The 26501-nt window shown below is 36.1% G+C and overlaps 1 pseudogene; it reads right to left on the bottom strand.

Moving 5' to 3' along the window:
* Window positions 1-18844: 18844 nt before the first annotated feature.
* On the bottom strand, window positions 18845-20671 carry LOC149138527 (peroxidase 4 pseudogene; annotated as a pseudogene).
* Window positions 20672-26501: the final 5830 nt, after the last annotated feature.

The following is a 26501-nucleotide window of genomic DNA, read 5'->3' as shown; positions in this document are numbered from 1 at the left end:
ACTCAGGATATCGATTCTCAAGTTATCCAGTAAGTTCCCAATTTCTGCTTTTGTATCTCCATAGCTGGATGTCTTGAGAGTTAGAATTCCCTACCTATTCCTCGCAGATCCTCATGAACACTTAATGCACAATTTTCATATGGTGTCAAATTCTTCTTTTGATATATCTCCCTTTCCTACTATATTCAATAGTTCCAAAGATTCCTCCCTTAGTGCCTGGAGAAAGATTATATTCAAGATGTTCTTATCTATATCGCTATGGTATGATCTCTGTAAACTAGATTGTAAACGTTCCACAAAGTCCTCCATGTTCTCATTCTCTTTCTGTATAATCTTAAAGGTTTCTTCCTTTACATCTTGGGATTTGTAGTAATCTTGATACTTTTCAAGAAAACCCGTCTTCATATCATCCCATGTAGTAATGGATTTCCCCCATCAACTTCTACAGGAATATTGTTACGGGGTACAATTACAATAACATTTTCGATTTCTGTTTCTGGTTCAATATCTTCCTAAATATTGCAAGTCATGATAGATTCTAATAGCTGGTGGGTTGAATCAGAAATAAAGTTGGGACTGCTAAGAAAAGTGCTAATGGCATCATCTTCTGTTTCGTCCTTCAAACAGAGAGCCATACTAATTATAAGGATAAGTATAACTTCTTCATTCTCAGGTTCAGGCTCTTTCATAGGTAGGGGTTTTTCTATTAAGGTAAATCCCAGTTTATCTGACGAAATTGGTTATGCAGGGGGGTATAAGATAAGATTCTTTGTAATTTCCCCATTGGATATTACCATATTTCTAGACCGACACCCAATGTAAGCATCTGTAGTTGCAAGCCATGGCTTCCTTAAAATCAAAGAATTTCGACCATCTAGGGATTGGGTATGTAAAACCAAAAGGTCAATAGGGTACTCCCATGAGTCTACTGAAATGGTTATGTATTCCAGCTTCCCTACCAGTCTTATAGTAGATCGATCTACCAATTCTAGGACGGTGTGAGTTGGTTTAAGGTTTCATAAGCCCAAGGTAATCACAATTCTAGAAGTTATAACATTAATTGTTGCCCCAAGTGTTATAGATCCATTTGGGAACATCACTCCCATCATCCATATCAGTGTTTTAGGGCTCATCAAATCCTAATTTCAGTTGCGACATGCCCTAAGCAAGTCAACCTTTTGAAATCCTCCTTCCCATACAACTTCATGGTCTAAAGACATCCTGAAATGACCTCTAGAGGGACCAGTGCAAGTAGGCCCATGTAAGGGTGCACTGCAAAGCAGTTAAGTCCATGCCAGGGTGCTCTACAGAGTACTTAGGCCCTCTTTGACCTACGTTGGGCAATTTTGAGTGAAATTTACATAGGGTTTGGGGAATATTCTTATCTTTTGGAGCCTTCTAGAAGATTCCCACACTTATCGTCTCCTATGAGCTCGAAAATTGATGAGTAATGAGTTAAGATACATCATATCCTCTCATCCCTTCCTCCATGGAACTAATTCTAAGTTTGGAAGGCTATTCAATACCCACATTGATGACAAAACCTCCTCCATCTTCTTATAAATTGAGCACTCATCTAAGTGATCAAGGGTTGGACGTTGATGAATTGTAAGGAGATAATGTTAGTTTGAGAATTGAGATTATTGTAAGTGTCCTTATGCTACCAGAATGTCATGCTTATGATGTGATGTGGATGGAACCAAAGCTGGAGGAGCGACTTTGAATCAGGCTTCCTGGTTGTAATTGTTCCTTCTATTCAATAATGTATTTACACCTTTTTCCATATGCTTATCTTGATATGTGATGTTCATATATGTGAATGTATCTGATTCCACTTACTTGTAATCAATAGATCTTTTTCTTTGATTGGTTCTTTATCTTCTATTGATGTTTATAGGTACTTCTCAAGCATGTTAAGTACGGCAAGGAGTGATGGGACTGATACAAAGGAGACAAGAGGAAAGTGAAAGTACAATTAGGTCCTCTCATTATCTTTGTCTTATTTATTGTTTATAGAAAAAGGTTAAAGTGCTTTAAATTGTTGTTCTAGATATGGTTACTTATCTAGATAATTAGTATTTATCTGTAGATACCAAATTCTTCATAACACCAAGTCTACTAGCACATTTGGGATATCAAATCCATTATCTGTACTGTCAGAATTAGGTTCCTTGGATCCCCGTATTTCACATGTATAGACGTCCCCAACATTATATCTGATAGTTTTCCCATAACGTGAAGAGTGAGTGGATCCATTGGTTTTCTTCTAGGTTTCTTAGAAAAATATTATTTAATTGTTTTGGCATAAATCGGTACATCCTTCATAGCCTAAAGTAATAGGATTTTGACAAATAAATTTTTCAATTCCCCTAAAAAGTCGAATTCAGGATGAGGGCTCTGTTTTCTCACGGATAATCTCTTAGGATAAGGTGGACCAGTTTGACGTCCTCTAGTAACAAGTTTTTTGAGAAGGGAATTGTTGTTTCATAGGAATTTGTATTGATTCATCCCCAATTGTTCTAGTAGAGTCTATAGGTTCTGGTTCCAAGACTTCATCATCGGTATGTTAAAACATTATTGGTGGAGTTTGAGTATTTACCACCCGATCAGATCAGATATTCAATTCATTACATTCCATGGTGACAATACTGTATGCATGGAGGTTGAGTGTCTCAACTTGTTAGCCCCTATATTGTTTGGATTTGGATTCGATTGGATTGAACATGCAATTGTGGATGAAGAGGAGGATTACTAATGGACGCTTTAAAATGCATTTGTAGTTGCTATTATGGCATAAGTTAGGAGAATTTTCCTAAAGGAGGAGGAGGTCCACGCCAATTTTGAGACTATGAAGGGTTTGGACCAGATTGAGGGAACCATGGTTTCCAGGGTATTGGATATTGATAGGACTGTGACCATGAAGGTGAAAAAGGTACACACTGAAGCCCAAAATTAAAATTATTGAAATACTGAGAAGGGTCTTAAGGCATACCTTGATTCATGTTCTGTGGTCACGGTTGCCATTATTTCCTTGATCCCATGAAATACAACTAATCTACTTCATTTTTTCCCTGAAAAACTACCTTCACCCTAGGAAGAGATGGACAGGTGCTAGTAGAATGACTCTATTCACATATTTCACAAGTCTCAACAGAATTCAATGGAAATTCCTTCAATAGGTGCTTCTTCCTGGATTGAGGATAGAAAATAGACATATCCTTCTCTGCTTCCATATGCTTCTATTTTTCCTATAAAACATCCAGTTGTGATGACAGTGTGCTCAAGATATTGATTCTCAAGTTGTCCAACAAGTTCCTAATTTCTTCTTTTGTAACTCCACCGCTGGATGTCTTGAGAGTTAGGATCCCCTACCTATTCCTCGCAGATCCTCATGAACACTTAATGCAAAATTTGCATATGGTGTCCAATTCTTCTTTTGATATATCTTCCTTTCCTACTATATTCAACAGTTCCAAAGATTCCTCCCTTAGTTCCCGGAGAAAGATTATATTCAAGATGTTCTTATCTAGATCACTATGGTATGATCTATGTAAACTATATTGAAAATGTTCCACAAAGTCCTCCATGTTCTCATCCTGTTTCTGCATAATCTTAAAGATTTCTTCCTTTACATCTTGGGATTGACATTAATCTTGATACTTTTCGAGAAAAACCATCTTCATATCATCCCATGTAGTAATGGATTTCCCCCCTCAACCCATAAACCATCTCAAATTTGTTCCTTCAATTTCTGAGCATCATAAATATAGTCATACCCATGAAAGACAACGTTGAATTCAAAAAGGAATGAGTCCAAATCTTCAAAAGAAAGACCATGGAAATTAGGTAATGTTGTCAAAGGAATTGGCTTCATAGGCACATAACCTATGATATCTCCAATTGTGAATTCGATCGAAGAAGTTACAGGAGCCATGAATATCTCCCAATATTCACTTGGAATCTCAACAGGTTCTAGCTTTGGTTGTTCTATAATAGGCGGTTGAGGTTGTTTAATAGAACGTCCCTGATCAAATGGTGCAGAGAATTCCCTCAAGTATTCTTCTTCTGAACCTACCATATTCAGTTCCTCAGATCCTTTTCTTGCTACTTATTTTTCCTTGAAGTACACTTCTACTATTGGGGGAGGTTCTAGTTGTGAAAATGACTATCCTCCAGATCTTGTATGAGACCTCACCCTAACAACAACTCTTGGATGTAGGTAATTCTTCCTAGATCTCTCCCTCTTCTTTTTCAGGGTCTTCCTCTGCCCCTTTTATTTGTGTCCTTTTTAATGCAATCAGAAAATAAAAGGAAAAATTTCAAAAAAATTGAAATCTTAGGACCTGGAGTAGGGTAAGAACTTCCCTCCCCAAGATGAGAGAGTGGCCCATAAATAGAAAGAAAAAAACCCAATCACAAAATCTAAGCTCAAGACCTGAAACAAGGTGAAATAGAAACTTTCCTTCCGAGGACAAGAGAGCGGTTCCTATGAAAAAGGAAACATAACAATCTAATGCTCAGGAGCTAGAGTAGGGTGAAAAAATTCCCTCCTCAGGATGAGAGATCAATCCTATGGTCAATACTAGTCGTACTTTCTTGCCTTCGATAACTTCCCCGACAATGACAGAAAAATGTTGGTCTTCATATATGAATCATGCAATTCACCCAATTCCACATTAATTATCAACCCGGGGCTTGACTAGTTATTTCAAGGAAGGTATATGCAGGCCACAGTTTCCCTACCCAGCATTGAACATTCAATTATAACATAAAAATGTGTAACAACAAGCAACAACTATAGCATTAATAAGAGTAACAACAAGCTAAGACTCACAACAAGAAAATGATCAATCATTCACAACAATAAATAACTCAATATAAATAAAACTATGTGCACATCTAATCCAACAACACCTAGTCAAGAGAGTGGGCCCAACTCCCTGATCAGGGCTGTGGCAAGATCAAGAAGTCACAAAATGCTCAGAAGATTAGAATTTCATTGATTAAAAGGACATTACACAAATATGCTATTACAGACTCTGAGTTAGCATATTTCTCTTGTGGTATTAACATATGGCTTTCACAACCCCATAACTCTGCTTATAAAATTAATCAAACACTAACAACCGCTAGAATTAAGGTAGCTATCTGCCTACAATTACATAGCGATTTCCAAGGTGAAACATAATATAAAGATAACATTGTGTTGGTTGAGATATTGATGCATCGTTGCAGCTGATTTCCAAGGATAGAGATGCCATCTCGATGATCACTATTCGTTGAACTATGATTTTGGTCATCCTTCCTCCAAATCTGCAAGAATAATCGCGTTAGCAAGCCGCTTAGGCAATAATCCCCTACGACTATGCCTCATTTATTAATAATTCACAAAGACATGAGAAGAGGCATAGTTGTTCTATTTAGAATATAAATCGACTAACAATGGTATTAAATGGTTACAGGGAAGGGGTAAAAGGGTTGGTAAAAATTATGCAAATTTAGCAACCAACACTGACGACCCACAATGATTTCCAAAGTTAGGGATTTGTAGGTATTTACTCTAGGATTCTTATACTTAATGGAGAGGTATTTCTTCCATCTTTCATGGGAATTCATGAAAGTAGTTCATCGAATAGTGAAGGATCTGAATTTTGCATCATTTGCATGGATGTAACGAATTGATGTGTAACATATTTCCCCCTAAAGCACAAATTCAGAAAGGCTATGATGGCTAACGTGCTTTATCATGCAAAGGTAGGAATAAAGAATCAACTGTTAGAGACTTGCAAGTAAACAATCAAGGAACTACAATACAATATCATCGCATGATCATCACTAAGGTAGGAATTCCCATACTTAGAATAAAAGTATCTCAAAAGTAAAAGTATGGAAATATGCAATTATCCATGTCAAGATGAGGTTATGGCCACCAGATATACATTGTGGATCCATGTTATAATCATGAATACTCAAAACTCTGTGCAACCTAGGCGCCTCAAACAAAATCCACGGTCTTCATCTCTATCAATCCATAGCACGAATCTAACCATGTGACTAAATTCCCTGAAGTCGAACTTGGTAGAAACCATCTTATTACCGACTGATGATGAGGACCATTAACATATGCAAGAGTAACCACCAACAATGACAATGATTTTCAAGGTATGCTAGTACAACATATGAGGTGCGAATAAATTATTTGAAGTCAAACACCCATAAAATCATCCCATTGAAGGCCAGTGATAAGAAACTATTCTCAAAAGTGAGGAACCTTGCCAGTAAGGCATGCAAGCCCCAAAAGGGCTTCACTTAATTAACCTATGACATATCATTTGTGTTCATGGAAAGTTAAAAAATATCGCTAATTTGACTACATATAATTTGGAAAATACCTCTAAAAATCACATTATTTAACTCCCTACCAATACAAACCCAATACACCTTCCTAATTTAAAAAACTTGTACTTTCACTAGATATTGTAAGTATCCATTTTTTCATTAATATTTTTATACCCCTTTATATTTTTTAATTAACTTTGAGCTCAATTTTTTATACCTGGCAATATAAAATCCCTTTAGCCCCTATTATATGCTCAATATATTATGTCATCTTTTCCTCCGAATATGTATACCCCAATATCAACGCACATGGTAGGGCATTGATCTCCCAATGAATCTCTTGTGGCAGGCCCCAAGGTAATAAAGGAGGTTTCTATATCAACTTCCTAGAGGATGTGTTGAAGTCAATAAAAAGTGACCCATTGTAGGAGGACCTGTAACATGAAAAAAATATCAAGTTTTCAGGAACAAACTAGGAGTGATTCATGACTAAATCAGGGATGGCCAACGTGATAGAAGGCTTTAAAATATTGCAAAGTAATTTTAACTAAGGTTGGAATTCTCTTGAACTTATTGGAGACATGACATTTGACTTGGTAACATTTGACTCAAACTATGACCATAGACCAATATGAAGACTTTTAGTGAGGTATGATCAAATGAGAGGTAAATGGATTTCCCAACCCTTACATGAAAAAGTGATAGAGTGCCATGTTCAAGAGCGACATACTGCCTTTTCAACAAAATATGATTTTTCCTTCCCCATTTCCCCCCACCATTACTGGAAAGTACCTCTTTATGTTTACACAAGCTTGAGGTGGATAACATATGCTTTTCATATAAGCTCATCCTTCGGATGAGTCCTTAAGAGTACTTTTATCGAACAATAGGATGGGGTGGTTCAGTCTCATCACGATTGATGAGTCCTACATTGTTTGTGTTTTATGAATCCAATGAAGAGGTAACTAAACTTATTTTTCACGTTTAGAGGGTTTGAAAAATAAACAAAAGAAATTCCTTAAGGTCATTTTTCATAAATTTAGTCTCTCGAGACCGAAAAGGTATAAAATAATACAAGAGAGAACCCTTTTAATCATGATTGACTAGAGTATACCGTTTTCATAATTAGTATACATGGTCTGAAAAAAGGTTAAACTTACACTGAACATATGCCCTTTCTAATCCTTTTCATGAGTGTGAAAGGAAACAAGTTCACTCGGAAAACTTGTCATGTTTAGGTAGTTTGAAAGAGCTTAAAGGAAACTCCAAAAAGCTCCTTTTTTGCATAGTTTTTACGAGCTGGAAAAAGTGATAAAAATATAATTGGTAACTTATTCAAATGTATTTACGAGCATGAGAAGGAAAAAATACTAAGCTCAAGATAGGTTTCATTTTTACACAACCTTGAAACAAAGAGAAAACTATACTTGAGATAGGCTTCATTTTTACACAAGATTGAAATAGAGAAAAAATATGTTTGAGATAGTTACCATTCCCTGAGCATAATGGAAGATTCTAGTGGCTTAGTTCTAACATGATGAGTAGAGGCACATGCCGCCAAAATTTATGGAGGGATATTTGTTCCATTTTTTAATGAGATTAACACAAGAAATTAGGAACTATGCTCATAACACCTTATTTAATTTTTTAATGACCTTGACACAAGAAAATAACTTTTCTCATAATGTTATTTATCATGGCTTCCAACAGGATAAATCTCCTGAAGAAATACATGCAAAGCGACACACCTAGATAATGGCAGAAGTGTCCTCAGACACGTAATTTTATTAATCAGAAAAAATAATTACATAACTGATTTTGCAAGAGTTTACACCCGAACATCCAAACAGTCTTGCAATGAGCTATTTATAAGCTCCATGTCCTAACTACCTCTAATTATGGATCACTTATTAAATAACAAGTGTCCATTTACAATAAATGCTATTCAAACCAACTAGCTAACAAATCTCCTAAAATAGAGCCTAAGATACGACACATTTGGAGAGTCATATCTAGTTACAACAATATACTAATTCTAAATAATTAAACATAATAATTATTAATTTAATATCTTAAATTAATAATTATTTTGTTCTAATTTTATAACCTATGATAAGATTGTATTTTTGGATCATCTAACATTCCCCCCTATGATCCAAAGATACATTACAATAGATATCAAGTTCATCCCTGAACTTAGTAAATTTTATTCTGCCAAGCGGTTTCGTGAAAATGTTGAAGATCTAATCTTCGGAAGGACAATAAACTGGCTTGAGCACATCTTTGGCAATGAGAGATCTGATATGATGAAACTTGGTGTCCACATGCTTTCTCTTTGAATGAAAAATAGGGTTCTTAGCAAGTTCGATGGCTGACTGGTTGTCAGTGAATAATGATGTAGCTTCTGTCTGAGAGATGCCCAAGTACTACAAAATTCTGCGCAACCAAACAATTTCACACGCTGCTTCCCATGCTGAAATGTACTCTGCTTCTGCTAAAGAGGTGGCCACTGTAGATTGTTTCTTACAACTCCAAGATATTGTTGCTGACCCTATGTTCATTAAATAACCTGATGTTGATGCTCCATCACCAATACTCCCAGCAAAGTTGGCATCGGAATATCCACCAAGTACAAAATTTTTAGTCTTTTTGTAAAGAAGACCAAAATCTTTTGTTCCTTGGATATATCGAAGAACTCTTTTGGCTACATTCCAGTGGTTGTCTCGTGGTTCCTACATAGAACATGAAAGAATATTGACTGCATAAGATAGATCAGGAAGAGTATTTGTCAAATAAATCAAGCTGCCAATCAATTGTCTGTAAGTTGTACTGTCCACCTTTCCCCCCCCTTCAAAGTTTGAAAGTTTCAAGTTTTGCTCCATGAGGGTGAGAACATGCTTTCAATCCTACATGCCAAATCGTTGAAGAACCTCTGCTGCATACTTACTCTGAGAAATGAAAATATGATGTGGAAGTTGGAAGACTTCAACTCTAAGATAGTAGTGAAGTAATCCCAAATCTCTCATCTTAAAACCTACATGCAATTCCTTTTTCACATGTGAAATATGATCATCATGGTTACCAATAATGATCAAATCATCTACATACATAACAAGAATTACCAGATATTTTCCCTATTGTCACACATACAAAGTATCATCAGATTCACTTCGTTGAAAACCATCATTCTTAAGGTATTCATCCATCTTTGCATACCAAGCTCGGGGAGCTTGTTTTAATCCATATAAAGCCTTGATCAATTTGCATACTTTATGTTCTTTTCCTTCAATTTCAAAACCTGGCAGTTGGGTCATATACACTTCCTCCTGTAAATCTCCATTGAGAAAAGCACTTTTCACATCCATTTGATGAACTTGCCATCCTTTCTGAGCGGCCAATGCAAGTTTTAATTGGATGGTGTTCCATTTAGCTGTAGGAGCAAACGTCTCCTCATAATCAATGCCTTCCTGCTGTGCAAAACCTTTTGCGACAAGTCGTGCTTTATACTTTCTAAGTTCGCCCTATTGATTATACTTAATTCTGTAAACCCATTTGCATCCTATGGGTTTAACATTTGATGGACAATCAACAAGTTTCCAAGTGTTGTTATCAATTACTGCTTGATATTCTTCAACCATAGCCTGTTGCCATTCTTTATGTTTTACTTCTTCTTTGTATGTGGAAGGTTCAAAAAAATCATTTGCTATCAAGGCAAAATTGCCTTCACTTCTATGTGCCCTTCTGGTGCCTATTTTATTTTGCTCATCAGGCTTTACATCTTTCAAAAGTTGAACTGCCCATTTCGGAATTTGACCTTTAAAACCTGCGTTTAAAAAAAAATGAATGAGTTGCAAGTGTGAGACTAGCATCATGGAGTTCGATTTCTTGTTGTTGAAACGATGATTTCAATCGCTCCATTCATCAACTTATAATTCTATGCTATGCACCAAAACACCAGATTTGACAAATCTATTCATCAAAAGTCACAACAGAAATGTAAGATCCAGGAACCGTGTGAAGGGCACTTAGCACAAAATATGAAATTGGCTAGGCACTAATTTAATCAAGCAAAGTCGTTCTATACTCATAGTGTTTAACAAATGCAATATTTTTGCCTAATATCTGAGAGTTGAAGAAAGTGAATGAATACTTCATTTCTTCACCCGTCTTAAATTATTCGAAGTCTCGGTAGCGCCATCAGTGTTTGCATGCACCAGAAAGCATAAAAAAGAAACGTCGGCAGCATGGAATTGTTTCAAATCCCATTAATCAACAACAACAAAGCGGATTTCCACATAGCCGCTCCTTATTAGTGTACAAAGAGGGTGGAAATTTCTGAAGCAAGCCCCACTGGAATCCTCCCTGACAGAGAATTCTGAGAAGCCACTCACGAATTCGTACTCCACACTGAGGAGCAGAATAGTGTTGCCTTTCCAAATGTAAATCTGTTGTAGCACTCTTGCATTCATTCACTGATCAATTTAATCAATTTTCGTTACTACGTGACAGCCTCAACGTAGATCAATTTAGAATCATTTTCTGTATTGCGTGACAACCTCAACGTAGATCAATTCAAAATCAATTTTGCGTATTGCATGAATCTTTTTCTTCCATTTCTGGTCCAAAACGCTTCAGACCCAAGTTCTTTGACACTGAATGGGTTCTGATAGGTTCTGCCAGGGGTATGATTACTAGTGCAGAGCATTAACTAAAGAATAACAAGTAGCAGAGGTAGGGATGGCAGTTTCTTGGATAATAATACATAAATTTTCACTAATCCAGCAGCGCTTCATTATTTTCACTAATTTTATTTTTTTATTCTTTTATAATAATACAGAAATTGGTTTTCAGCTTTAACAATCTAAAAACAATAATAAAATTTCTTTTCTTTTAAACAAAAAAGGGACAAATTCCATACCAATCATATGCTGAGCAATTCAATGGAGTTTTGCACAAACTTGTAGAGCTAGAATCTCCTCTTCACATCCACTACAGCATTACTAGAGATTTGATACCACAATAATGGGAGAAGTGTCCTCAAACACGTAATTTTATTAATTAGAAAAAGAATTACATAATTGATTTTGCAAGAGTTTACACCCAAACATCCAAACACTCTTGTAATGAGCTATTTATAAGCTCCATGTCCTAACTACCTCTAATTATGGATCACTTATTAAATAACAAGTGTCCATTTACAATAAATGCTATTCAAACCAACTAGCTAAGAAATCTCCTAAAATAGAGCCTAAGATACAACACATTTGGAGAGTCATATCTAGTTACAACAATATACTGATTCTAAATAATTAAACATAATAATTATTAATTTAATATCTTAAATTAATAATTATTTTATTCTAATTTTATAACCTATGATAAGATTGTATTTTTGGATCATCTAACACTCGATCATGGATTCCAAGAGGTCTTCATTAAATGGAAGAACAATTCTTTGGAAAGAATACATGCCAAGGGACTCAATAGGGGTAGGGATATCAAGCTTCAATGTCCCCATTTAATAGTTCACCATGTCAAATACCAAATCTAAGTCAAAAGAATTCAAGCATATAGTGAGAGGTTCTTTTTTATTGGTGAGTGAAGGCATGGGACAAGTTTCCACATAATTAACTTATGGTGGGGGGGATACCACTTGTGTATAGGAAACATTCAGGGATGTGAAATGGCTAGCAATTAGATAAGGATCGACGAATGAAAGATGGTCAAGAGTCAAAATGTTTCCATTATGAGGGAAACAAATCACATGAAAGAGTGTGGACATGACAAATTTCATGGAATATATATAGTCTCACACTTGAGAAAATTGAAATCCAAGGGGCCTTGGACTAACATAAAATCAATACAAACAATTTTTCCTTCCAAATTAATGGGAAACTGAGGAAGGATCCCTAAAGGTCACTGACTCTTATGTTAAAAGCCAATATATTCTGAGTAATAGACACAAGATGAGGGGAAGTCAAATATTTTAAATAGGTTGAGGATATAATACTAACAAAAGCACCTTCAACTATAATAGTGAGACACACGTTCTTATCACAAGCCTTCACAATTATTTTAAAAGGGATGCAAGAAGGAAGTTGAGGGTTTGTCAATTTATTCCACTTCAAGGAAAACACCTCAATACTTGGAGGGGGTTCTACGGGAACACTAGAAATTCCCCATTGTTGAGAATCATCGCAAGTAACAAGAAGAACCTCAACGATATTAACTTCACTCTCTAATGGGAGACTGGGATCGATGAAAGATGGAATCGAGTCAACCACTTCATCAACTAGTGGTTGATCAATATGAGTGGTATGGGTTTCACTCTCCAAAGGAAGAGTGGGATTGACTGATGGTGAACTCAGATTAATCACTTCATCAACTAACCATAGGTTGGGAGAAATTTTGTGGTAACTAGTTGGAAGTTGATGCCGAGAAACAAGAAGGTTTTCTAACAATTTCGAGTTTTTGTCCATATGAGGGAAAATGTGAGTTTGATGACTCCCTTTGCATAACCTATAAGGAAACCTAACTTAATTTTTTTTCCCTAGAAAGTTATAATCACTAGTTTATGGATCAACAATAAGTTGACGAGAATCTTTGAACAATGCTTATAATACCTTCGGAATACTAGGACAATCGATAAGAAGGTGGCCACCCTTATAAATATTGCAAGGGAATTTGACCTTGTGATGTATATTGGAGGGTTCCTCAACATTATCAACACTCAAAACAATAGTTGTTTTGTTGAGTCCTTTCTTATCTTTCTTCTTCTTCTTCTTCTTCTTTGCCTCCTGATTACTAGCATTAAGACTTTTACCAGGTGAAGAAGAAGAAATGGAAGAAGATATGATGGGAGAAGAAGTTAAAGGGTCAACATGAGGTTAGTGTTATTGAGATGAAGTAGTCACTTGAGGTGAAGTATATTGGGTATTTGGGACCTAGAGGTTTAAAACACTCATACCAGTAAACCTATTGTGAATCTAGGAAGAGACAACGTAGCCATGTAAGGAGGACCAACATTCCCAAAGCAAGGAAAAGTAATAGGATACTCATTAAAAGGGGTTCCTTGATTAACAAACTCCAGAATTTTTTCCATTAGATTCAACTTAAGGTATACTAAAAAGTAAGAAAATCAAAATAACACATGCTAACAAATGTAAGGAGTCAAACCATATAAACAACCTTTTGACAATGAAATCACTAGTTGGTGATGAAACCCAACATCACAAAAATCAATGTGAAAAGTGGCTTGAGATAGAACGAGTGGAACTAGTTACATTGACAACATGCTTAATGGTCACAATTTGGTGCAAGTAGCTTCACATATACCATCTCGTGTGAAGCACCCTCTAATAAGGCCCAAATGAGTCTAGTTAACATCAGTTCCAGAAACAATAGGGACTCCCCCACCCCGCCATCACCTTGGGTAAAAGTACTATGTTTATGGTCACTAAGATTACCATGTACAACATCATGACTTGGGGGGCGAATAAATATTTGGGCTTACACGGAAGAGCAAGAAAACTTAAGGCCCATAATCCCCTTGGGAGTTTTCTCCCAGGTGATCCCTAAGTGTCTTTCGACAACGTTTGTAATGCATGCACACCAATGCTACCATAACAGATGAAGTAGTTTCAATTACTTCACTGGGTTTGATATGACCTCATGCTTGACTCCTATTAAGAGCAGCTTCCCAAAGTTAAATTGTAGTAAATGGATTTACTCCCTAACACAAGCTTATATGTTTTTTTGCAGCTTTGGAAAGTTAACTTTCACTCCTATTCCAAAGCATTGCAATTGATCTAATGTAGGTGTGACTATGATAAAAGGATAAAAAAAATATAATTGATTGTATTAGTGTTGCTTTTTAAAGTATTTATTTACTCAATAGGGTCGATAGAGATGAAATCAATGATATTATGACTCAAATCCAAATTTGATGCAACTAATATGAAAATGTAATATTTTTCAATTCAGTGAATACTAACTAGAGTGAGGAGTGAGAGGTTTCAAGCAAATAAACAAGTATAACATTCAAAGCAAGAAACAACAACTATTTTTTTTAAATGTAAGTCAAAGAAACGACATGATACATGATTCTTGGCTCCTCTTGGCCATGAGAAGGATTTTTTTTTTAAATGCAACTTATTTTGCTTAAAAATGCAAGCTAAAATATACTTCACTTATGAATTCCAATACACGATTTTTACTTCTGTGAAAATCAATAACTTATTAACAAGGTTTTTGAAAATGATTACTATCGAAATAGAAAGAAAGATCCAACAAGCTAATCATCTACACCAATGACACTTTCCTTCAATAGGTCAACAGAGAAATCAAGTCAAAGCAATATAACAATGGATTTTTTCCCAAAGAAGTAGTGAAATGAAACGAAACCAAAGAAATTCACTTATAGCATATCGAAACATAACCCAAAAACCAAATTGATCCTTTGATTGAAAATAAAACAGAGAAAGATAGAGAAATTTCAATTTTCATTGATCATTGCAGTTCAACAATATACACTAGTGTGATGGTCACAACTGTTGAGAAGAAAAATGCAATTTCAGTGCATTGTCTCTCATAGCAGGATGTAATGGCCACAAAAGCTAAGAAAAAATTAAAAAATCTGAAAAGATCTCACAATTCTAGGTTTTTCCAAACTAATGAAGGTTTACCAAAAACTCGAAACACAATTTGACTTTTCTAAAACAAGGGAAAATGAAGAGCATATTGCTCTCAAGTGGAGTTGCCAATTTGTTTGCTGAAAAAATATTATCCTATTCATATGATAGATCTCAATAGACTCGGAAACTAAGTCTAGAAACAAAGAAACAAACATATGAAATCATTCCCTAATTTATGATTAAATCATAGATGTAAGTGAGATCCATAACTCATAGCTTTTTTCTGAAATGTTTGATGATGATCCTTGATGTTGTCCTTTCTAGCTTTGAACCTCTCTCTCTTAATTCTGAGAGAAGAGACCTGCAAAGACAAAAAAATAAGTGATCAAATCATATAACACATCAATGATTCAATCATAAACCATGTAAGTGATCAAGGAATCTTACAATAAACATCATGACAAATGTATATGGGAAATAAACATATATTTGTATTAATAATGAAGAAAAGGAGAATTACAACCAAGCCTTGATGTTGGAAGCCTCCTTCCAATGATCCTCAGTCCAATCCCTTGTAATAAAGAAGTCTCCAATTAATACTTAGATAACATTTAGGTATAGTTCAAAAGTAAAAAATGACAACCAAGTTATCTTTGTGTGCATTGCACTTATAGGGAAAGAATGTAAGTTGAGATCCATGAATGAAGGGGTGATATCCATAATAGATGGAATTACATCCATAATGGGAGGAACAAAGGTCTAGGATAGGAGTTCGAACCCAATCTTCACCGCTTTGTAGTAGATACCATTTACAATGCTTTTGAAAGGAAGTTTATTTTACTTCTTTTGTTTTTACTCATGTAAGAAGACCATCATGCCCTTAACATAGGAAAACCATGATCACATCACAATTCATTAGTTGTTCAAGGTGTGACCATAGCAGGTTGTGAACTAATGTTCCACGATGATTTCCAAAATTAGGGGTTTTTTAGGTATTTATTCCAGGATTCTTGTACTTCATGGAGATGTATTTCTTCGATCTTTCATGGGAATTCATGACAATAATTCATCAGATAGAGAAGGATCTAGATTTGGCATCATTTTCATGGATGTAACAAATTGATGTGTAATACCTATCCTCTTGTAAGCTATGTAAGGACACCAAGAAGTTATTCCTTTGTGATTTCATCTATGAGATGAAAATTTCCCTCCAGATTAATAGAAAACAGTTAGCTACTTTTAGAATGGCATCTATAGTTTCTATAGAGTCCTTGAAGAGAATTTGAAAGTGGAACATCTCTTCTTTGACTAGGACATAAAAAGACGTAGGTTTAGTACCATTTGCGTTGTAACAAAACACTCTTTTAAAAAATAACACAATTAAATGTTAGATATATTAATCTAAAAAATAACATGGCATGCAATGTATTACTATTGGTTAGTTTAATCTTAAAAAATAAGATGGCATGCAATGTATTACTAATGGTTAGTTTTCTACTTTTATACAACTCTCTAATTTATTGACTGAATAACAAACTTGAAATGATAAAATTTTATAATAACAAATATATATATATATATATATATATATATACAGTCAATAACAAACTTGAAATGATAAAATTTTATAATAACAAATATATATATATATATATATATATATATATATATGTATATGTATATATATATAGATATATGCTAAGGAATAAATATTTACATTCATTGTAGTCCTTGCTCGAATTGATATGGTGTTAAACCTCTTCGAGAGTCTACTAAATAGATTATTGACTACTTTAGTACATCATTTTATCCCTTAGCAATTCAGGCTTCTATCGATTGTGGATCATTTACAAAATGTTTTGAAACAAAACTTATTTTCTTACCATGGCGTTAGGATCATGCTTTCACTTTATAAAATCCATATACTCCTTTACAACAAATAAAGACCAACTACAAAAAAGAATCTCATTAGGAAAAAAAGACTAGAAATGGATTTCCATATATTATGTCTTTGAGCCATCCAAGAACTCTTAGATATTGAATGACTCTAGAGGTAGAGCCAAAGCTTCAAAGCTTCCTTTGACAACACAATGTATTTCATATTGAGCACTATGTAGACATGTCTAAATTAATCCATTCAAAATATTTCATTGAAACCCATAAGTCTTGCAATAGACAGCCTAAGCACACATTTTCCACAATGACCTTCTTCGAGACCCAATTGCTAACCAACTTCAAGTCTTTCAACATCTATAGTTATTTACACCTTTCTCAATGGAAACTAAGAGAAGATTTAAGCATCATTTGATCCTTTTCCCGGAGCATCCTTAATGCTAAGATAATTATTTTGATTCACAAATCAAATGATTCCAATCTTGTAGACTAGACGATGGCCTTAACTCACGCCATTGAAGAATCCCCATCGGATGTCAAATCTAACTTAGGCATAAATGACATCCTTTGTTCTTTTTCTTGGGGCTCCACTTTGAATTTTTTTAGTGAGCTTGATGATTAATTAAATAGTTGGTTTGGCTGGAGTATTCACATTTTTGAAAATTCCATATTTAAGATTTATGGGATTGTTACTTAGTTGTAATTGCTTTTTCGGACCTATTCATATTGATTTGGAGATTGACATTTCAAATCCACTACTTAGGTTTATTACCAAAATATACAAATATATGGAAAACTAATCACCTTTAGTTTTTGATAAATAGGGAAATGTTTTTAGGTTTTTGAGAAAAATGACCGACAACAAAATTATTAAAAAAAATATATGCATATTTTATAATTTGAGTGATTACGTTATTAATAAAATTAATACTGATATGAAATAAAAAAGTTTTTACAAAGATTAATTGATATGTATATTTATATTATTAAAATTAATAATTTATTTGCTGTTATAATATAAAATAATTACTGTATTTTTTATATTTCAAAATAATTATAATTATTGTATTCATAGTATACTGAAATTAATTAATATCTTAAAAATATTTATAAGAGGGATTAGAGTCAAATAATGCAAGGAACAATATAAGAAAGCTAAATAGGCCAATGGGAGAATTAATGTATTCATAGTATATTGAAATTAACTAATATCTTAAAAATATTTATACGAGAGAATTAATGATGAATGGAATTAAAGTTGAAGGGTGTCAAAAGAATAGTTAATGTATTCATAGTATATTGAAATTAATTAATATCCTAAAAATATTTATACGAGGGATTAGAGTCAAATAATGAAGGAACAATATTAGAGTCAAATAATGCAAGGAACAATATAAGAAAACGAAATAAACTAATGGGCGCATTAATGATGAATGGACTTTAAGTTAAAGGGTGTCAAAATTTTTGGATTTGGATTTAGATGTTAATATTGAGATCCATTTTTTGCTTATGAGTCAACAAAAATTTACTTTTAAACTCTTTTATTTATAATTCAGAGGCCACACTTTGACTCAAAATGTGTACTTACATCAAAACTCACCATCACTTCCCACATAAAACTAAAATGCAATTTAACTCGTTTCAAGCAAGTAAAATTATGAAAGCCCTTCAAATAAAATTTGGCGCAGATTCCACTTTGTAAAACTCAAAATAAAACATATATTTTTTGACAACTCGTTTCAAGCAAGTAAAGTTATGAAAGCCCTTCCAAATAAAATTTGGGGCAGATTCCACTTTGTAAAACTCAGAATAAAACATATATTTTTCAACCTACGCCATTGAATACTTGCGATTACAAATTAAAGAGTTTAGGCAAATTAAAAATCGAAGACTTCCACTTTCAGATTAAGGACACCGTGCTGGTCGGATAACTAAACACACTAAACTATTCGGCAGACAACGGCCGGTTCACAGGTTGGCTAGTTAGGCTTCCTGCAATTCTTTCGGATCTCTCCGCTGCTGCCCGTCAGAGGTTTGATATTCCCCATCTTTACTATGGCGGCAGCAAAGTCGGAGAAAAAATTGTCGACGTTGGTGCTGTACAAAGTCACCTCTGAATCAGTGGAGCCTCCGTTGAAGATTTCCTGATCGGAGTGGAGAAGCCCTTTCTTGATTTTCAAATTGTTGTAGTAGTTATTGTCAAAGGTGGTGGGAGTCACATAATCCAGTGGCGACAGCTTGCTGTCTCCAGAGCCGTTGGTAGGAGGACACTTTGAACGTAATGAAATAGAGTACGTAGTGTCTATATTGGTGTCGTTGTAAATATGCCCTCTGAAACTCACGCACCGAGCTTGCCAGATAGTATGAGCACCTGCCGATTGAATCTATCATATCATATTGATGGCAATTTTTTTACTAGGTGGTTTATTGATGCAGGAGCATCCAACTAGTGGTGAACAGGAGGGAGTGTTTGTCTCACAAGTTAGCAGGTTCATTGTACCTGATTTTTTTTTATTTTCTTAGTTACTTGGGACATGATAGCAAGTTCTGTTTTATTTTTGTTAAGATGATTTTTTTTTTTAAAGGAAAAAAAAAAACAAAACTCTGTTTTTAAATTAATTCTAGAATTTAGACACACGGAAATTAACATTTGCTCATGGTAACTACATGTAACACTTGACAGTTTTAAAAACTGTTCGACAAATAATATATAAAAAAAAAAAGAGAAACATTGTAAAGGTTGATTTCCATCATAGCAGAAGAATAATAGAAACATACAAGAGATTTTCGAAATCATCTGAGTCCATTTTGTAACAAGATTATATTTATTTTCTGTTCTTAAGATGAATTGAGTGTATTTTCAAATAGAGGCCAGAACTGGCAGATTAATTTTTCTAATAGACATCCAGAATATTAGAGACAAAGAGCCGGTGGAAGTGTTGCTACAGTCACACGGAGAGAACAACTGTCAAGAAATAACGAAAGTTCACAACAACTACCTACAGTTCTTGAAGAGTATCGAGTGTGTAATAAAGAAAACTGACAAAGGGTTTCATAATAAGCACAACCAAATTTCCAGCAAGAAGAAAACATCTATGACCAGGTACCACATAAATTAACACACATTATTTTTCCTTGCAAATATTGTTTGAAGCAAAACTACAGAAGTCTTTAAATTCATTTATAGTCCCAAGTTAGGACAAATTCATATTACAAAATAACCAGAGGAACCTAGGTTCGAAACCCTGAAGACGCATTTGACTCTCACAATCCCAAATTAAAAACAAACCAAGCGACTTGTCTATTTACTACAACGACCAAAATGTGGACTTAAGTGACCGACAGGGAGGCCGAAGCCTGAGACCAAGACTCAGAATTATCGACTGAAGCCAAGCACGAGATACATGGAAAGACCTTACCCGGACTAACAAGTCGCAAGAGGAGCCAAAGCCATAGGTTCATGCCCGCCATCCACTTGCAATCACCTCACACATTAGTTAACAGCGGGAAGAATGAAAACCCCAACCGAATGAAAGAAACAAAGTAAGGTTTGTCACCCTTACTTACCAGAGGAGGAGTCGAAAAATCGTAGGAGGAGAGGTCTCAACAGGCCACAAATCGACAAGGAAACCCTGCTCACAAGGAGCACAAACTATTAGTACCGACAGAAGATGCAAAGTAGAAACTGAATCAACGAACGATAACTTACCTGTGTTTAGCCACGAGCAAAGGTCGAACACTGGGTCACCTCGTGGCCGCAACTTGGATACACAGTGACCGGTGGACAAGTTAAACAACGAAGACATTGAACCAACAATAAAAAAGAAACAACAACAGTGATACCAAATACACTCAATAGGAAGCAACCATTAACTGCGCCGTAGCATTTTCAGAACAGAGGAGGTCACTTGCAAAATGCCAAGAGACAAGCCTAGAAACCCTGAGATAGACCAACGAACAAAAATCCATTGACAGCAACAACATACTAGCAGAGTCCAGTCAACTTAGCAGAGCCGTGGCTGAGGAACTCAAGCAGAGCATCACAGAGAAACCCTACGAAAATTGCAAGTGAAAACTAGAGAGCAGACTCCCTCAGAGCAATGGAATGAAAGTCGAAAATGACTGGGTAAGTGGAGAGTTAGGGTTTCAAGTGTAGCGTAAGGTGGGAGGACGGAAACCGAGGTAGAGACAGGTGTCTCCCTCACAACCTGAACCCGTACCAAGTAATTAAACAAAGTAAAATATCAAACCACCACTGGAGATCCCCAAAAATCATTTCATTAATAATTTAATTAATCAAATCTTTGCATCTGGATAGAAGGACGAGGGTCAGTCCCATTAAATTTTGGTATCAGAACAAGTTTAGTTAACTGATTTTCTTATAGAATGGAAGCCGGGAGAAGAGGTCATGGCAAAGCTATTCGAAGAGTAGTAGATGAGGGATTGAGGGAAGAGATTAGGATCCTGAATGACCGTTTCGTGGTAGTAGAAGCAGGAAGGAGAAGGGATCTAGAAATAGGAGATGATAGTGAGGAAGAGGCTGTAGTTAAAACAAATGGATTAGATGAAGAAGGACTTGAGATGAAATTGTTAAGGTCAGTTTTGTTGGCTAGCAGCAAAGCCAAAACCTGAAATTCCATACCATGATGGCAGTTTGTCCATAGAAGTGCTATTGGTCTAGATTAGTGAGTTAGACATGTATTTTGAATGTGAGGAGGTCAACGAAGATAGGAGAGTTAAATTCTCTGCTACCAAGCTAAAAGGACACGCGGCCTTATGGTGGGACACTGTCCACGTATAGAGGAGAAGATTGAATAAGTTACCAATTAAAAAGTGGACTAGAATGGTCGCCAAGATGAGGGGCAGGTTTTTGCCCAAAGATTATTAGATTTCTCTGCATCGACAGGTAAAAAATTTGAAGCGGAGAGGAATGACGGTGAAAGAATATACTGAAGAATTCTATCAGGTGAATTTGAGAGCTGGTTATACTGAAGACACCCCAGAAAAGACAGCAAGATTTGTGAATGGTCTATGGTTGGATATATTGGACGAGATAAGTATTCTTTCTCCAAAAACCATAGAGGAAACGTATCAAAGTGCCTTAAAGGTAGAGGAAAAAATCACAAGGAAGAAGAATGCTAGGATGGGACGCGGAACTGGCAGAGGGAGAGAACAATCCTTTGGAAAAGGAAGAACTGCCAACAATAGTGAAGAGGGTAGCAGTTCCAAGATCTCAGGGACAACAGAAAAGGAAGGCAACACTAGGGGAGGAAGGCCATGCCCGAGAGGAAGGGGAAATGGTAGAGGCAAAGGAGCTGCCTATCAGTGCTACAAGTGCCACAAGTGGGGGTACAGATCCTTTGAGTGTCTTGAAGGAGAACAGGATGGTCAAAGAGGGGCATACGTTGCTCAGACAAAAGAAGCAGAGGCACCGCCTGAGGAGGTAGAAAATGTATCGGAGATAGGAGAGGCCTTAATCTTGAATAAGGTACTACTGAAACTCGCAAAAGAAACAGCTGAACAAACCCAAAGGAAGGCATTATTCTGGACTGTGTGCAAGTCACATGGCAAATGCTGTAAACTAAATATGGACAGTGGATGCAATGATAATCTAGTTGCAACAGAGATGTTGGAGAAATTGGTTTTAAAATGATTGAAGCACCCAACTCCCTATAAGCTGTCGTGGTTACAGAAGGGTCACCAACTGCTAGTTGATGAGCAATGTGAGGTGGAATTACATATTGGCAAATATAGGGACAAAGTTATTTGTGATGTCATGCCCATGGACGTGCGTCATATTCTACTAGGTAGACCATGGCAGTATGAACAGAAAGTTCATGACGGAAAGACAAACTGCTACAAGTTTTTTAAGGATGGGATTAAACATATGCTAGTGCCCATCAAGGAGGAGGAAATAGCTGAAACTAGTGGAACAAAAGTATTATTGGTGGGTCGAAAACAATTTTTAAAACAGATTGAAGATGACGAAGTGAAATACGTTGTTGTAAGAAGACCAAGAAAAATTTTGTTGCACACTGAAATTTCTGATTTACCTGAAGAAATCCAGGAAATGTTGCAGGAATTCAGTGACATTGTGGTGGACAGTCTATCAGATAAATTTCCACCAAAGCGGAGTATCAGTCATCACATAGACTTCATCCCTGGAGCTAATTTACCGAACAAGGCTGCTTACCAGATGAGCCCCAAAGACAATGAGGAGATTAGAAAACAAGTACAGGAGTTGCTGGATAAGGGACTGAATTGAGAGAGCTTGAGCCCATCTGCAGTTCCAATAGTTCTTACTCCCAATAAAGGAGGCTAATGGTAGATGTGCATGGATTCACGAGCAATAAACAAGATTATGATCAGGTATAGGTTTCCATTACCACGAATGGATGATATGATGGATTGTTTGAGCGGGGCAACATATTTTACAAAGATATATTTAAAGAGTGGATACCACCATTTTAGAATCCGGGAGGGGGACGAATGGAAAACAACTTTCAAAACTAATGAAGGGCTATATGAATGGTTAGTGATGCTATTTGGATTGAGTAACGCACCTAGTAATTTTATGTGCCTGATGAATGAGATGTTGAAGGACTTCATTGGGAAACTTGTGATTGTGTATCTTGATGATATACTGAATTTCAACAAAACTAGGGAGGAAAATTTTCGACATGTTCGATATGTTCTAGAGAAGTTGCAGCAAAACAAGTTGCTGATAAATATGAAGAAATGTACTTTATTTCAGAAGGAGTTAGTCTATTTGGGTTTTGTGATTGCAGAAAATGAGTTGAAAATGGACCCTGAAAAAGTTGCAACTATACTCAGCTGGCCATCCCCTAAGAGTTTGTTTGAAGTTTGAAGTTCGAAGTTTTCATGGGTTAGAAAGTTTCTACCGCAAGTTTATAAGGGATTTTAGTGGAATCTGCACACCTATGTTGGATACAATCAAGAAGGCGAGTCAACCTTTTCAGTGGAATGAAGCTGCAGAAAAGAGCTTCCAGATATTGAAGGAAAAGATCACTGAGAGCCCAATTTTGAGGCTACCTGACTTCAACAGACTTTTTCAAGTTCCTTGTGATGCCAGTGGTACATCCATTGGGGCTATGCTCAGTCAGGAAGACAAACCAGTAGCTTACTTCAGTGAAAAACTGAATGAAAGTAGACAGAAATACTCATCTTATGACAAGGAGTTCTATGTTGTCGTCCAAGCATTGAAGCATTGGAGACACTACTTGGTGGGTAATGAGTTTGTTTTATTTTCTGATAATTCTGCATTGCAGTATGTTATGCATCAGCACAAGTTGAACCACAAGCATGCAAAACAGGTTGAATACTTGTAGAGTTACAGGTTCGTGTTGAAACATATTAGCGGACAGACCAACAATGTAGCAGATGCATTGAGGAGGAGGATTTTTCTCTTGCAGAAGAGCACGATACAAGTACTAGGTTTTGAACACCTGAAAGACTTGTATTAGACATATGCAGATTTTAAGGAGGCTTATGAAGCCTGCTAAAACCCTTTGTTGAGGAATAATAGTCCATGCTTGGACTATAACCTACAGGAGAAGCTGCTATTTAAGGGAGGACAACTAGGTATTCCTGACTGTTCGATGAGGGAGAACATCATCTGGGAGAAGCATATCGGAGGTCTAGCTAGACATTTCAGCATTGACAAGACCTTTGATCAGCTTAGTAATTTTTATTACTGGCCAAAGATGCGAAGAGATGTGCAGCGATTTGTAACCAGGTGTAATGTGTGTTAGTTGGTGAAAGGACACAATTAGAATACGAGACTCTACACACCACTGCCTATTCCAAGTAGACCATGGGACTCAGTTATTTTGGACTTTGTCTTGGGTCTACGAAGAACACAATGAGGTTATGATTCCGTTATGGTGGTGGTGGACCGGTTCTCCAAAATCGCACATTTCATTCCTTGTAGGAAAACCAGTGATGCCACTCACATAGCACACTTGTTTTTCACAGAGATTGTCAGGTTACATGGCTTACCTAAGTCCATTATTTCTGACAGGGATGTGCAATTCACAGGACATTTCTGGCACACCTTGTGGAAGAAGCTAGACACATAGTTTAACTTTAGCTCCGCTTATCACCCACAGACAGATGGGAAAACTAAGGTGATGAACAGAAGTTTAGGAAACCTGCTACGAAGTCTAGTGGGAGAAAATTCGCGAATGTGGGATCATGTACTTGCTCAAGTATAATTCGCTTACAACGATTCACCAAACCGAAGCACGAGAAGTAGTCCTTTTCAAATTGGGTACAAAATGCATCCCTGAAGAGTGCGTGAGCTGAGGGATTTGGGACAGCTAAAGAAGAGGAGTGCTAATGGGGAAGACTTTGCAAGAGCAATTAATGACCTACATGAGCAGGTGAAAATGAAATTACAAGACAACAGTCAGAGGTACAAACAAAAAGCTGATTTGAAACGACGTGAGATACAATTTAATGTGGGGGATTAGGTCCTAGCACATTTGCACAAGGAACAATTTCCTAGGGGTGAATACAATAAGTTGAAATTCAAAAAAATTGGACCTTGTAAAATTCTGCATAAGTTTTCTGCAAATGCCTACGAATTGCAATTGCCTCCAAGTATAGGAATATCACCCATTTTCAATGTGGCAGATTTATTTCCATATACTGCCAATCTAGAAGAGGACGGTTTGGCATAGCCGAAGCGGGACACCCAAGAAAAGAGTAGTTCGTGGATGAGACAAATGTCTTCAGCTCAGCCACTCGAAATCGAGGGAATCCTCAACACACAAGTGGCCAGGCGAACACGGAAAAAGGAGTACCTATAGTACCTCATCAAGTGGAAGAACCACCCTATAGAGGATAGTTCGTGGCTTGATGCGGGGCAGATACAACGTGCAGGGTATTCTATCGAGGAGCTCATGGACCAGAGCCATGACTTTTTGTTACCCCGTGAGCCTGATGTAGGAGCATCCAACTAGGGGTGAACAAGAGGAAGTGTTTGTCTCACAAGTTCACAGGTTCACACGTCACTATACTTGAGTTATTTTTATTTTCCTAGTTATTAGCAGTTGGGACATGATAGCAAGTTCTATTTTATTTTTGTTAAGATGTTTTTTCTTTAAAGGAAAAAAAAAAGAAAAACTTTGTTTTTAAATTAATTCTAGAATTTAGACAAACAGAAATTAACAGTTGCTCATGGTAACTACATGTAACTGTTGACAGTTTTAAAAACTGTCGACAAATAAGACAAAAGAAAAAAGAAACATTGTAAAGGTTGATTTGCATCATAGTAGAAGAATAATACAAACATACAAGAGACTTTTGAAATCATCTGAGTTCATTTTGTAACAATATTATAATTCTTTTCTGTTCTTAAGGTGAATTGAGTGTATTTTCAAACAAAGGCCAGAACTGGCAGATCAATTTTTCTAACAGACATCCAGAATATTAGAGACAACGAGACCAACAGTCGGTGGAAGTGTTGCTACAGTCACAAGGAGAGAACAACCGTCAAGAAATAACGAACGTTCACAACAATTACCTACAGTTCCTGAAGAGTATCGAGCATGTAATAAAGAAAACTGATAGAGGGTTTCATAATAAGCACACCAAGTTTCCAACAAGAAGAAA

The sequence above is a fragment of the Pinus tabuliformis genome, chromosome X, assembly GCF_031772625.1.
Source record: "Pinus tabuliformis cultivar Carrire ecotype Pingquan chromosome X, CPIR1, whole genome shotgun sequence".
Lineage (NCBI taxonomy): Eukaryota > Viridiplantae > Streptophyta > Pinopsida > Pinales > Pinaceae > Pinus > Pinus tabuliformis.
The sequence above is the reverse complement of the archived record's forward strand: the minus strand, read 5'-3'. Positions and strand labels throughout refer to the sequence as shown.